The sequence below is a fragment of the Myotis daubentonii genome, chromosome 21 (assembly GCF_963259705.1).
Source record: "Myotis daubentonii chromosome 21, mMyoDau2.1, whole genome shotgun sequence".
In the NCBI taxonomy this organism is placed as follows: Eukaryota; Metazoa; Chordata; class Mammalia; order Chiroptera; family Vespertilionidae; genus Myotis; species Myotis daubentonii.
The window spans coordinates 17,235,901-17,250,862 of NC_081860.1; the positions used below are offsets into that span (position 1 = coordinate 17,235,901).

The 14,962-nt window shown below is 61.9% G+C and overlaps 1 protein-coding gene across 6 annotated transcripts in view; it reads right to left on the minus strand.

Moving 5' to 3' along the window:
* Positions 1-13,027, minus strand: part of APBA2 (amyloid beta precursor protein binding family A member 2) — a 38,430-nt gene extending 25,403 nt beyond the window's left edge. For 2 of the 6 annotated variants that reach the window (XM_059678345.1, XM_059678343.1), the window contains exon 1: positions 9,829-9,977. The gene's annotated coding sequence lies outside the window, so the exon portion shown is untranslated. Of the gene's footprint in view, positions 1-9,828; positions 9,991-10,146; positions 10,388-12,743 lie in introns of those variants that run through there. The other 4 variants (XM_059678344.1, XM_059678340.1, XM_059678342.1 and 1 more) reach the window with 3 other exon arrangements.
* Between the last annotated feature and the right edge of the window lie 1,935 nt (positions 13,028-14,962).

Genomic DNA, 14,962 nt, shown 5'->3' on the forward strand with positions numbered 1-14,962 from the left:
GAGAAAACCCGAGGGACTCGACGCGAGGTTACAGGAGGGCAGACCTACACCCCAACTCAACCACCACCACGGAGGTCATTCCCAAAGAGACGCACCTAGACAGGAGCCTAGGATAAAAACCTAGGAACCCGTCTAATGTAAATATATATACACACACACACACACACACACACACACACACACTAGAGGCCCGGTGCTAATGTAAGTATACACACACACACACACACACACACACACACTAGAGGCCCGGTGCTAATGTAAGTATACACACACACACACACACACACACACACACACTAGAGGCCCGGTGCTAATTTAAGTATACACATACACACACACACACACACACACACACATTAGAGGCGCACGAAATTCGTGCACTGGGTGGGGGGTGTCCCTCAGGCCGGCCTGTGCCCTCTCACAGTCCGGGAGCCCTCAGCAGATGTCCGACTGATGGCCTAGGGGCCTAAGCCCGCAGTCGGACACCCTTAGCGCTGATGAGCCCGGCTTCTGGCTGAACGGTGCTCCCCTGTGCGAGTGCGCTGACCACCAGGGGCAGCTCCTGCCTTTAGCGTCTGCCCCCTGGTGGTCAGTGTGCATCGTAGCCACCGTCGTTCTGCCATCCAGTCGCTTTGCACATTAGCCTTTTATTATACAGGATATGCACACACATACACACCAGACCGGCACAGGAAAACACCTGCTCCTCTGTTGAAAAACATAAGAAGACCTAGGAGAATAAGGCCTCCTCAGGCTGTGAGCGCGGTTTTATTTGGGGGGTGGTTTTCTGAGTACATTTTCACTTCCGAATCACTTCCTGAAGGTAGGATGGCTGAGTCAAGGTCAAAGCAGGTCCACTGGGGTCCGTGCTGTGGGACCCTGCAGGGGCTGGAGCGCTTCGTACTGCTCCACGACCTCGCCAACAGGGAGGGAGACTGTCGAACTTGGGTTTCTGTATCTCGGCGTACTTTTAACTCACAATCCTCTTACATAAGGTGTTGAACATCTTTTCATTCACTTAAAAGACCATTTGCATTTCTTTCTCTGTAACTAAATGTTTAGATCTTTTAGCCATTTCCTTCTGGGTGTTTGTCTTTTCCTTTTAATTTTTAAAAAGTATTTTTCATTGATTTCAGAGAGGAAGGGAGAGAGGGAGGAGAGATAGAAACATCAACGATGAAAGACAATCATGGATCGGCTGCCTCCTGCACGCCCCCTACTGGGGATCAAGCCTGCAACCTGGGAATATGCCCTGACCGGGAATTGAACCGTGACCTCCTGGTTCATGGGTTGTTGCTCAACCACTGAGCCACGGCGGCCGGGCCCTTTTAATTTGTTAACCCTTATATTTTAAGGAAATGAGCTTTGTCTGTGATTCGAGCTGCACTTATTTTCCTGGTTTATTATTTGGTCTTTCACCCTTCTTAAGGTGTTCCCCCTCCCCACCCTTAATGGGAAGGTGTTCTTCCCCCTAAAGCAACTCAATTCATCAGTCTTTTCTTACGTTGCTTTGCATTTTGGATCATAATTTCCCACTACAAACTATAAAAGAACCCATTTGCATTTTCGCCCAGTACTTGTGATAGCTACTAGCTATCAAGAGCCCTTTGAAATCTAGGCCGGGAGATGATCAGTGATATCAATTAAGCTTTTATCTTAATCCAAGTGGCTACTGTGAAGTGATGAAAATGCGTGTTGGTCTCTGCCCCCGTTCCCGGCGAAGAGCGCCTGAAACCCGTACAATGTCCCAGGGTGAAAGCATCTTTGCTCTAATATTTGGTCTTCGGCCTGGTCCCTGACAGAGCCCCTGAAACCCCTGTAATTTCCCGGGGGGCACGAGTGTCTGTGCCCTGCTGAGGCGATTCTGTGTGGGCTCCGGGATGAGGACTGGGTCACCAGAAAGTGCAAGCTTGGAATTTTCAGTCAACCTATGGAACCAGGAGGTCACGGCTCGATCCCAGTCAGGGCACAAGCCCGTTTCCAGGCTCGATCCCCAGTCAGGGGTGTGCAGGAGGCAGCCGATCCATGATTCTCTCGCATCACTGATGTTTCTCTCTCTCTCCCTCTCCCTTCCTCTCTGAAACCAATAAAAACATTTTTTTTAAGGAGTGATGGCTGGATCAGAGGTCTTGGCGGTGCTTAGGGACCTTGATGGGGGAAGTGTGACTGAAGCGGGTGGAAGAGAGGACAGGAGGGGAGGGACTGGAGGGAGCCAGCAGAGGCAGGAGGTGCACAGCAAACAGGTCAACAAAATAACAACGATGATAATGATGATGATGAAAACAGGAGAGTAGCAGAGGAGGAGATGGGGTAGGAGACTGGTTCCTCTTTTTACAGACGGAGAGGAAAGTGTGTCCGTGACTGTGCGGGAAATGAGAGCGTGCAGGGGGCACCTGGTGCCGAATGGAGGGGTGGCGGCTCTGAGAGGATGCGTTGTTCCAATCTCGGGAACAGCGGGAAGGATGTGTGCACAGATGCTGCAGGCAGTGGTGTGAGGGGGGTGGGGTCTGAGCCAACCCCGGAAGTTCTGCTTCATCAAAAATCCTGGAGAACCTCTAGCCGGTGTGGCTCAGTGGATAGAGCGGTGCCTGGGGACTGAAGGGTCCCAGGTTCGATTCTGGCCCAGGGCATGTACCTGGGTTGCTGGTTCGCTCCTCGCCCCTGACCTGGGCACACACTAATATTTTGTTGAGGATCTCAGCGTCTACGTTCATCAGGGACACTGGCCTGTAGTTCTCTTGCTTTGTGGTGCCTCTACCTGGTTTGGGGATTAGGACAATGCTGGCCTCGTAAGAAGAGCTGGCGTGTGCCTGCCCTGGGACGCTCTGGAACAGCTGGAGGAGGCCAGGGCTGTTCTTGGAAGGTCTGGTCAGCTCCCCTGTGAAGCTGTCCGCACCGGGACTTGTTTGCTGGGAGTGTCCTTCTGTTACGGCTTCTGCTTCATCAGTTGTTATGTCTAGTCAGGTTTTCTGATTCTCCCTGGTTCAGTTTCGGGAGATTGTGTTTTTCTAGGAATTTACCCATTTCCTCCACATCGTCCAGCTTGTTGGCACATAGCTGTTCGCAGCATTTCCTTACGCTCCTTTGTGTTTCTGCTCTACCCACCTCAGCTGCTCCCCTCCTTGCCTATAGATGCCGCACCAGCTCAGGCACTGCCTGGTGACTGTGCCACCTTTGTTTCCTGGGACCCAGATCGGGGTGGGGGTGTTTACGGGGCTGCGCTGCAGTCGTGCCCGGAGCCAGGCTGGGGCGGGGCGGGCACCTGCTCTCCTAGACGCCCTCCCCATCGGGGCTGAGGCTCACCCCCAGGCCCTTCCTCCACTACAACGCCTGTGCATTTTCATATCACGGTGACTTCCGGAGACTGAAGTGGGATCCCCCAAGTACATACAATTAAGAGGAAAATTGTAATTTTAAATTACTGCTCATTTGAGTACACGGAACGCGCTCCCATCGCCAAGCTGAATGCAAGTAACAGCATCCAATTAACCCTCAGAGGCCTCCAGCTCCTGCAAACGGCCCCTCTGCACCTCAGACACAGCTCCTGAAGCGCACGCTAGACATGGCCACGGCCTCCCCACTTTGCAAGACGCGAGTTTCCCCGGCGCAGCCTGACGGAGCAGCCCTGCCGTGGGCGCGCAGCGATGGCTGAGCCCGCGGCGCCAGCACAGACCGGGGGACAGGACGCAAGGTCACCCCTTGTCAGCCCTGTTTTCCGGGATGGAGGCGTGACATTCACGGATTCACGGTGGCCTTTTGCTGGCTGCCCCCACCCCGTAACCTCCCATTCTTGGAGCCCCAGAGTGACCCCTGGGGCTCTCCTTCCTGGAGGCCACAGAACTGGCAACCTCTCCGGACATGTGCTCTGACCGGGAATCGATCTGTGACCTCCTGGTGCGTAGGTCAATGCTCAACCACTGAGCCACACGGGCCTGGGCCTCCCAACTTCCTTTTCCACAGATGTAAGCGGGCCAGCGTCCCCGTAACTAAAACAACTGGTACAACGGCTTCCGTGGGGGCAGGAGCGACGTTAGTGCTGTGAGTGGGTGGCCGTCCACACTTCCTCATACAAGAACCGCCGTCTTCAGGGAAACACATCCCCCCTGGACCAGCCAAGTCACATCTGTGACAGTGTCACTAAGAGCAGGACAGATGGCGACGGTGAAAAACCTGTTCCTGAGAATCGACGCCGACGCCGGGGGACCGTCAACAAGACGCGGAGGACGGGCGGTCTTGTTTTTCTCGATGCGCCGACGGCCCGCCGTGATCAGACACCGAGTATTGGGAGTGTAGGCGGGGGGGGGGGGGGTAAAAGGTCGCCCACAGTGAGAGGGCAGAGCAGCGGGCGATTTAGAAGTGGCCACAGGAAAGGCCGCCAGCCCGCCGACCCGGAGGCCTGGCCCCCAGCACCTCGCGAGCCCGGGGAGAGGCGAGCAGGCAGCGCAGTCCTGCGTGTCAAGAGGCAGCCGTGGCCCCTCTCCTCTCTCCGGGAGGACGTCTGAGAGCCCACAGGCAGGCCACTCCCCGGTGCTTCCGATCCACCAGACCACCAGGTTCGCACGGAGGACAGGGGTTCCGCCCGTCAGGCACCGCTCCCCGTTTATGCACCGAGAACGCACCAGGCGTCTCTGGGCCTGGGGCACACAGGGCCCAGGAGCGTGTGTGCTGACGGGGAAGACCCGCGACCGTGAGTGAGCCACCGAAGGGACCGCGGAAGATACACCCAGCGAACGCCAATCGCTATCGACTCAGCAAAGCCAACTTCAGAACAAGGGAAGTACCTGGATAAAGGGGGGGGGGGGGCGTTGACAGGATGAGATCATCCCAATCTCCAAGCAGAGACCACAAGTATCCAAACCGATGGGGCAAAAACCGACAGAACCGAGAGGGGAGATGACGAGTGACTGTCGTCCTCGGAGCCCAGCAGCCCCGTCGTACACGCAGGCGCACAATCAGCGGGGACGGGTCACTGCACAGCAGGCTCCGTCGCCTGGATCCCACGGCGGCCGCAGCTCAGGCCAACCAACGAGAGCACACGCGCCTCTCGAGCTCACGGGCAGCCTCACCGAGCGCCTCGGTCCGAGGGGGCTGCTGTCAGACTGCTCCGTCTGGCGGCTGATGAACAGGAGCAGACAGTTAGTGCTCATAGTTCTGATGGAGGCCCGAGACCAGGCGCCAGCAGGTCAGGTGAGGGAGCGCTGCGGGTCTGAGACGTCTCCCTGTGCCCCCACCTGGCCGACGGGGCACTGGGAGGCAATCAGAGGATGTGGGCCTCGCACAGGCCCAGCACGGACCCAACTCTTCTTGGAGTCCCAGCATGCCGTGGGCTCAGGGACCGGTCACGGCTGCCTGGCGCTGGTCCGGCAGCCTCGGGGCTTGGCGGGAAAGCAGAAAGGAACAGAGAGCTCCACACACACACAGTGGGGCCCTCACTGGGGCGGGTGCCTCCATGCAAACCTCCTTCGGACGCGACGACGCCGGGCGCGTCAACGTTCAGGAAAACCAGGTGCAAGCACTTGCGCAGCCCACACACCCGGGAACCCCACCACGTGTGTTCTTTCTCCATTTGGACCCCTCGAACTTGGACCGCGTTGAGCTTAGAAAGTACCGACGCCACAGTCTCTTACTGGGCTGTGGTTGAAACCAGCAAACGTGACCCGTCAAACTGCCCGCGAGATAGGAGGGCCGTGCAGGACGCCCACCGGCCACCAGAACGTCTCCCAGCTGCTCGATCCTGCGTCTGTCTGTGGCTCCCAACGACCGTGGCAGAGGGGACCACGGGTGACGGCAGATGCTGAGAAAGACTCTCCAGAGCCAGCGCCTGGACGCGCCCGGGCCCCCGGATGGGACGGTGGCAGCGCCCGGTGCTCCGAATGCTGCCCTCCTTCCCTGACTAATACCGCCCTTCTCCGTACAAAGGCACCGTTCTTCCCGGCAAGGCCAGGGCCCAGGCAGGAGTGGCAGGCGGGGAGGCTCCGGGGGGAGGGCTGGCCCGCAGGCGGACAGCGCGGCTGGGAGCCCGGGAGGCCGGCTGCCATCAGGTACAAGACGAGTTTAGAAACGTCCAGATGGCGGAGGAGGGGGCCTGGGCAAGAAGGGGCCTCGCTCCCAGCGCCTCGGCTCCCAGGTGGCCGCAGGGGCGACGCGGAGGCGGCTCTGACAGGGGTCACCGTCAGAGGGAATTTCTGTAAAGGGTCAGCGTGCCCGCCTCCCTCCCCAGCCAGGCTGTCTCCTGGCCGCAGCCACACAGCTGCCCGGCCCTGTGCTGCCTGCCCACTGAGCGCTCGGCTCCAGGAGGGATTCCTCACGGAAACAACGGGTCCAGGCCGGGTGCGGGGAGAGGAGGAGCGGGGCCAGGCTGGTGCTGAACGGAGGAACGCGCTCTGGGCTTCATTCGCCAGCAACAAGCCCCCAAGGGCCTGGAGGGCCGGGCGCTGCCCCGCTGCCAGGGACACAGAGGTGGACGGTCTTCACGTTGGCGCGGGAACAGACACAAGAACCAAGCGAGTACTGCACGTACCTCACCAACTGCATGGGAGGCGCTAAGAAGAAACACGGAGTGGGGTTCGTGAGAAGGGGCAGCGATGCTGATTCGGGGAGCTGGTCGGGAGCTGGCATACGAACACAGAACCCAAGTACGTGAGGGAGCGGCCGGGGGACACCTGGACCAGGCGCAGGCGGGTGAGGAACAGCAGGTGGAAGGCCTGAGGTAAGCATGACCTGGCTCATCTGAGGACCAGGGGGCATGCGGGAAAGAGCCCACAGTCAGCCGGCCATCGAGGATCAAGGTGGCAGGTGGAGTGGGGACAGCGCAGACCAAGCCTGGACCGTGTGGCTGTGTGCTGGGAGCCTGGACGGCGTGGAGGGACCCCAGTGGGGAGCAAGGGGGGGAACTGGAGCAAATCAGGCTACGGAGTGTGGGAGTGGAGTGGGCGCTGGGGAGCCACTGAGGGCTTCAGCGAGGGACACCAGGCCTGGCCGGGCCCAACCTGCCATGGGGCAGCCCCGAGACCCGCCGGGGAAACCCCGCAGCCGGTACGGAAATCCTGCCTCACACAGCTATAGCACCCCCCGACGGGTACGGCTCCCAAGCCCGTGGGGGAGTCTCGAACCTCACCAGCTGTGTGACCTTGAGGTCCCTGCCTCCCCGGGCTCCCTTGTGCATGGAGAGAAGACGGGACGGAGCTGGGGATGGGCTGCAGGAGAGGAGAGAAGACTGCGCCCACGGCAGCTGACTCAGCCTGTGCCAGCAGGAGGCTCTGAGACACCAGCTGGACCCAACCCAGGCAGTGGGCGGGGGCCTCGGGGAGGGGGACGGAGCCAGAAGTCCTCCCCACAGGCACGCGGCCCAGCCGCCAACCGGGCACCTGGGCCGCCTTTTGGTGAGCCGTCGTCTCCAACGTGACCCACGCTGGGACCGGGCTGCGTGGCTACCTCACTCCCCACCGGTCCCCCACGGCCCCGTGCCGCATGGCCACCCAGCAAGGGCAGGGCTCTGGCCGTTTCTCTAAGGCAGGGATGGGGAGCGTCCGGCGGGCCGCGGGAGGCCCGAGGAATCCCTCGGTCTGGCCCTGCCGAGGCGTGAGGGGCGAGTTCACTGGCCATTTGCCCGGCGAGAGCAGGCAGGTTTTCAAGGTGATTTTGAACGGCGCACGAACGATGTTATAAATGTCCAGATGGCCCTGGCAGGGAACCAGGTTCCCCACCCGGCTCCCAGACCAGGCTGCCCCTCACTCCGGAAGGCCCTCGAGGCCTCTGTGCCCACCTGCCCTCCAGCACTCGCCCGGGCAAGAAAGGCTTCTCCACCTCTTCAGCCCGTGGCACCGTCAGGTGAGGAGGCAAGGGCCGGGGCGGCCGAGTGGCTCCCGGTGTCCAGGAACAGCCCGGTGTCTGAGTGCTCGCCCGCCCAGCCACAGGGTGTGACTGGTGTCTTCGACAATCAGCTCCATTTTCATCTAGCTGCTGAGCTGCCTGGGCAGTGGCTAATTTAGGTGCCTCCATTTCACAATCCAGCCCCGCCAATTAGTCCTGTGAAACTATTCTTTTTTTAAGAAAAGGGTTGTAAGTACTCAGGGACCGTTACGCAGACACGCGAACAGGTGTTGGGTCCGGGGTGTCCGCGAAAGCGGGCAGAGGTGGCAGAGAGCAGGGAGGTGACTGTCACCTACTTGGCCCTCCTGCCAGCACCCACCTCGCCCCTCTCTCTCACACACATGCACACACACGCATGTGTGCACGCATTGGTTCAGCCCACACTCCTCCCAGGCACAGAAGCCCGGACCCTGGCGATGGAAGGGGGGAGGTGCACGGCCATGCTCCCGGACAAATGCCCAGAGGTCTGCAGAGACAGGCCCCACAGAAGACTGCCGGGGTGCCCCATCGCGAGTGCCATCTTCCAGACCCGGCCCAGCTCCGGACACCACCCCCAGGGTCTCCCGTCCAGTGCTGGTAGCCGCACCCCCCCGGGAGGCGGTCATCTCAGCAAGCTGACCCCCACAAGCTCCGACTTGGTCTCTGATGCCCGGGACCCGGGTCTGTGCGGCTCTCTGCCCAGGAGACCCTCTCCAGCCCAGCCACCCAGGAGTGAGGGCACAGGGCAGGGAGCCCTAGCAGCTCTGGACGAGGAAACCAGACCTGTCCCCGGCCTGGTGGACTGCCCGGGAGAGGAGAGAAGCCCCACCCCGCCCGCCTCGCCTCACCTCACCAGCAGGACCACTAACCCAGAGGCCTGAGCCACTGGCCACCCACAGGCTCTGGCACCTGCAACGTGCCCCTGGGGAAACTTGTTCCCGTGCGCCCCCGAAGCGTTCGGGTTGTGTTTCCTAAAACAACTGTTCTCTCTCAAAGAAAAAGGGAAAAACATTCTAGAAAGGGGGGCAGAGGTGGAAGACGCCAGAGCCGGCTGAGCCCACGGGACCAAGCCCCGGAATGAGACCCCCGCACGGGTGCCTCACCCTCTGCAAAGCCAGTGGTGCGATGGCTCAGCCACAGACTGGTGCCTGGCCCCCTGACGGCCCAATGTGAATAGATATGGAAAAAATGCCGTCTTCCTTCCGCAAGCGAATACTAAGTTAAGACAAGCAGGGGCCATTCTCACTGAAACTGGGGCAGGGTGGCCCCCCCCCCGAGGCCCCTCTGGACCGCCTGGGCACAGGGCCCTGGGCAGCTCGTCCCCAGCCCAGCCTTGGCACACAGGCCCGGAGCAAAGCCCAGCTTGCGGCGCGGGGGGCTCAGTGTCGGCCGCGACCACCAGTCAGTGCTCCCACCTCCCGCAGCAGCGGGCAGGAGCCTGGCCAACGGGACCGGACCCTCTCGCTCCGCCCCAGCCCCTGCCCCAGCCCGTGCTGGAGGCCCCGAGGCCCCGGGTGTGCGGAATTTTTAATTGAGGGCTTTCTCCCGCAGGGCCTCATTAGAAAGCGAAAAGGAGGAGAGGGCGACGATCCGGGCTCGGCTTCCCGGGAGCCAGGGAACCCCGAGGCGCCCCAAGCTCGGGAGTTGCCGCCTGGAGCAGGGACTTAGTGCAGCGCCCAGCGGGTCCGCCGGAGGCACAGAGACCCCAGCCCCGCGGAGCCCGAGCAGACAGGCCCCGCCGGCCAGCGCCCCTCGTCCGCGCCGGTCGCCCCTCGCCGCGGAGTCCCCCGCCCAGGATGCGCGAAAAGCCAGCTCGGCTCCGCGGGTCCAGGGGACGCCGATCCGCACCCCCATCCGCCAGGACGCCCGGCCGCCCCGCCGGGTCCGAGGGACAGAGCCGGGGCCTCGGCTACCCCTCCCCTCACCCCGCCCCCTCGCCGGCCCGCGCCCCAGGCTGCAGACGGGGCCCCCACGTACCTGGCTCGGGCGCGGGGCTGCGCGGCCGCCCGGCCACCCCCGCCGCCACCGCGGGTCTTTGTGAGCCCGCGCCGCGCCGCACGCCGCCCGGGAAGCTGGATGGCGGCGGACGCGCCCCGGACGCGGCGTGGGCACGCAGGGCCGCCTCTGCCGCGCGCCCCGCACCGGCCTCCCCCACCCCAGACCCCTCCCCCGCCTGGGACGCGGCTCGGAAAACGCCGGCGGGAAGAAAGGAGGACAAAGATGCGGTCGTGCCCAGCCCCTCCCCCCGAGCCCGCGCCGGGACAGTCGGCGGGGCGGGCGCACGGGAGGGCGCACCTGGGGCCGGGTCCTGCGGGGCTGATCTCGGGGGCCCTGGCCGGAGCCCGGGCTCTGGAAGCAGCGACGCCCCAGGTGTCCGGGCCTGGGGAGCACGCAGATCCCCGGGCGCGCCCCAGACCTGCCGGATCGGGAGCCTGGGGTCTGGTCCTCAGACGCAGAGCGGGCGATGGAGGCTCCGCGGCGCCCGCACCCGCCCCGCGCCGCCGTGCTGCCCCCTGGTGGCTCGGGAGCGCCTGCGTGCAGAGCGCAGGGGCCCTGGCGACCGCGCCCTGCTCGGCCCAGCGTGGTGCTGGGAGGGGGGTGGGCGTCCAGCGAGAAGCCCTCGGGGATTGCAGCTCCGCAAAGCGCACGGGCCAGGGGCGGTCCCCTTGCCGATCCGCTTGGCGCGAGCCGCAGTCCAGGTCTCTGGTCACCCATCACCCCCGTTTCTGGCACCCCGCGCTGCCTGAGCCTGGACGGATGGCCTCCCCACCCCACGGCCCATCCTGAAGGGAGAGGACCCTAACTCCGCTGGTGTCACCTTAGGCCCCTCTTGCCCTTTCACTCAGTCCCTGGACCCACGTGGTCACCTGAGGTTCTGCCTGGAGACCTGCAGGGGTGCGTCCGGTGTGAGGCTGGGGGCCTCCTCCCCGGAGGCCTGGTCATTTGCCTTCTGTTCCCTTTTCTTCTTTGTTGGGTTGGGCGGGGGTGTGGGGGACCCTGAAGCAGAACAGAGGCCACAGGAGGAAGGGGAGGCCTGGGGGGGGGTGACCCCCGAGGAGAGGGGCTGGGGAAGTTGAGTCCTGCTCTGGGCTAAGGCGGGCTTGGTGTGGACTCCTGTGGCCGGGGCCCTTGGCTCCCCCCGTCCACACAAAACCACACGGACCCAGAGCGCCAGACCCTCCAGCTGGGGAGCAGCTTTGAAGCCAAATGCCAAACAGAGCCGGAGCCGGAGCCTGAGCAGGCCAGGGCGGGGGCCCCTCGCCTCCCCGAGGTGCTGCCTCCCCTGTTGTGTTTCACCTGCTAGAGCTGGTGGCCCAGCCACAAACCGCCCCGCTTCACGGGGCTGCTCTGGACCCAGCTCTTCCCCGAATGCCAGTGACTGGACAGCAACAACCGGGAAGAAATGACTCCACCGGCCTCTGAAATCTGTCACCTCTTTCCCCAGCAGAAATGATGGGGTCCCAGCGCCTTCATCTTCTGGCCTCGTTCCAATGTGGTCAGATCCCATCTGTGCTCTTCCCCCAACCACCTCGCGAGAGCCCTTCCCAGGGGCCCGGTCCGGGCAGCCGCTGAGGTCAGCCCCTCCTGCACAGGAGCAACTGTGCTGACCCACAGGCCACCGGGCAGGCAGCAGCCCTCGGAGCTCCTGAGCGGGGTGGGCCTCAACCGTCCCTGTTCGGTGGCTTTTTGACGAATCTTGGAGTGGCGCCAGCCTTTCCCAGTATTCCACAAAACTAGAAAGCCGTAACGTAAACGAGTCCCAAACTTGACTTCCGAAAAATTCCTGTATGGCAGCCTCCACCGTAGCAAAGTCAACAGCAAACCTGGTAGAATGTGCAACTCATCACCAGTAGTTCGCTGCCCGCATATAGAGAGGGACCATGCAGTGGATTAACGTGGAACGTTCTCGAAGACGCACCGTTCATGAGAGAACGAAGACAAGACGTGTGCTGTGTGCCAACACGTGTGTGAGACCGCAGAGGAAAAGGCGTGAGCAGACACGTGCTCGTATGCTGTCACCATGTGAAAAACGTTACCCATCCCAAAGCAATACTGTTAAACCGTCACTCGTAACCCTGGTTCTTAACTCTTTGGAGAGTCACAGGCCTCTGAAATCTGTCACCTCTTTCCCCAGAGGAAAAAAATAGACCCTCTGACCTGCAGCCACAGGGGACGCCTCTGGGACTGTGGGTTGAACCCCACGGCTGCACTACCTGCCGCCACCTAGTGGCCACGCGCGTGCACTGCAGACTTTGTGCCAATACCCTGAAGGTCAAAGGAGTTCCAGGCCAGGCTTCCCGCTGGGCCTTTCCAAAAAAAAACGTGTCAACGCCTGGGCACTCACCATAAGCTGGTTTTTAAAAAGAATGCACGCCTTCCTTCCACAGGGCAGATGAATGCTCTGCCGTACAGGTGGGGAGGACGGCTTCAGCTGCCCCTGGACTGCGAGAAGGCGCAGGCCCGGCTGAGGGACCCCGCCCCAGCCCCAGTGCACAAATTTCGTGCACCGGGCCTCTAGTCTATATATATATATATATATATATATATATATATATATATATATATATATATATATAAAAGCCCAGTGACCGCAGCGGCAGAATGACCAGAAAGACCAGTGGCTATGATGCACACGGCAGCAGCCAACCAGCCGGACCGCGCCTCCCATCCCCAGCCCCCCAGCCCGCCCGCCCGCGGTGGGCCGCCAGCCGCCCACGGCCCCTCCCCCCGGCCGACCCCACCCTCGATCAGGCCCCATTGGTGCGGGCCAGCTGGACCCCACCATGCACGAATTTGTGCGCTGGGCCTCTAGGATATCTGTACTTCTAAGTCCCCAAGGTGCCGGATGCATGGGATCTACGCCACGCCACGGTGGTCTCGGATTCTCTTACCGTCGGCATGTGAGTCGGTGGGGACATTCACCAAGCGGCTCACGCTCCAGCAGGTCTTTCCGAGGCCCAGCGCTGTGCTCGGCAGCCGCAGACACCTCGTGGGAGACCGCGGGGGCACCGTTCCGCCCTGAAAAGAAAAGAGCCTTGTGGTGGTGTCGCCTTTCCTTACTGAAATGCTGGGGAGGGGAGGCTATTCCCACGAGATCCTAAGCAGCAAGTGCAAGCCCAGCGCGGCCAGAGCCCCCGGTCAGGAACGCAGGGCTGACGAGTGGAGGCGGCCGTCCACCATGACGTCACCTGAAGCCCTGGGTCCAGCTGTGCCTGGAGTCCCCGCGGCTGGACGTTCCCGTTTTTTAAGCCTCTGAGTTCCCGTCCCCTGTGACCTCCAGGGCCTGGTCTGACACAGGGAGAGCCACGGCTTTGCTGTAGCGAGTGCCACCCGTACAGGAAGAACACAGCCATGAGAGGCCGGGGAGAGCAGCAGCGATTACTGTCGTGGGGCCTCTTTCTGTTGCAGAAACAACCTCCCCCGGTCGCCTCTGGCACCTTGGAAGCGCGGTTCAGAGGGAATTAAAGACCTGAATAGGTAACGCTTGCGGGGGCTGAGGCTCGGGGAGGCCTCTGGAGCGACGCCCTCCACGCTGGACCCGCGGTCCTGAGGGGCACAGAGCATGCTGGGCCCGAGGATGTCACAGTGGGAGGGGGGGGCTGTTGATGGAGGGAGCACTTTGCAACCCTCGGTGCTGGGCCCTGTGGTGACTGTCAACATGGCGTGGGCCCACCGGATGGCTTTTCCAGGGGCGGGATTGGGAGCTGAATGCCCTCCCCGCTAGGCCCGAGTTCGCCTCTCCTCTCTTTGGTCCTTCTGCCCTCTGTGGATGCCAGGTTACCCTCATTTCCACGCCAGGACGTGGGGCCTGACCCAGGCGGATCTGCAATGCCCTGGCCAAGGCTGGAAGCATTTTTGGTTGCCACAGGCGGGGCCAATGCTTGTGACAGGGCCCGGGGTTGCTGCTGAGCATCCCCCCAGGCTCGGGGCAGCCCCCCCACAAAGGACCTGGGCCAAGCCGACATGTCGCTGGTGCCGAGCCTGAGCAATCTGAGTATCTGCTAATGTGTCCATTTATTTACATTTAAAAATCTTATAAACATATAAAAGCTCATCACACGTGGGGAATGACTTAAAGCAATAAAAAGCATTGGTACAGCCCTAGCAGGTTTGGCTCAGTGGATAGAGTGTGGGCCTGGGGACTACAGGGTCCCGGGTTCGATTCCAGTCGGGGGCACGTGCCAGGGTTGTGGGCTCCATCCCCAGCAGGAGGCAGCCGGTCAATGATTCTCTCTCATCATTGATGTTTCTATTTCTCTCTCCCTCTCCCTTCCTCTCTGAAACCAATAAAAAATATATATTAAGAAAAAGAAATATAAAACACTGCTCCATTTCTACGCTCTTCGAGAAAACAGAGAACCAGACAGCGACAGGCCTGTGACCCCAGCTTCTGGACCGCCCCCAGGCGAGGTGGGGTCTTCCTCGCAGCCCACCCAGTGGTCCTGCTTGGCCACTCCTGGGCAGAGCAGTGGCACTTGGGAATTTTCCCAGTGATGCCCGGGCCCTGTCCCTGCACCCCAGACCCAGGCCTGGAGCTGACCCCCCCGCCACACACACACACACACACACACACACACACACACACACACACAGTGCAACTGCTGGCCCAGCACTGTGGGGGGCCGGTCCCAGGCTCCTCTCTGCAGCACCAGGGACCTCCCACCAGGGGCCAGGGCAGCACTGACACCGCCTTAGAGACGAGGAGACGGTAGGTGCCCTGGTGAGGGGGGCTGCAGGGAGGGCATCCTGGGTCCTTCTGCTCCTGGGGCTGCCTTGCACCGGTTCCCTCCCCCACCCCGCGCTCCCGCCATCACTGTGGGCTCCTGGCTCCCTTCCTGGTCCGCCTCCCCGTCTTGGAAAGATTCCTAGAACCCTTCTCTCGGGAGGCAGAGTCCGGAAAGCCGCCTCCTGGTACCCAGAGAAGGGACGGGAGGTATTGTTTCCTGGTGGCAGGGCTGCTCTCTCTGGCTGGGCGCCTGCTTTCTCAGGACGCGTCTATGCCGGCCACTCCAGCACCGAGCCCAGCGAGCTGGGGGCACGGGCTCCAGCGCGGCCGTCCGCTCCCAGGAAGGCCTCCCGGCCGCCATCCGTGGAGCTGCTCTCCACAGCA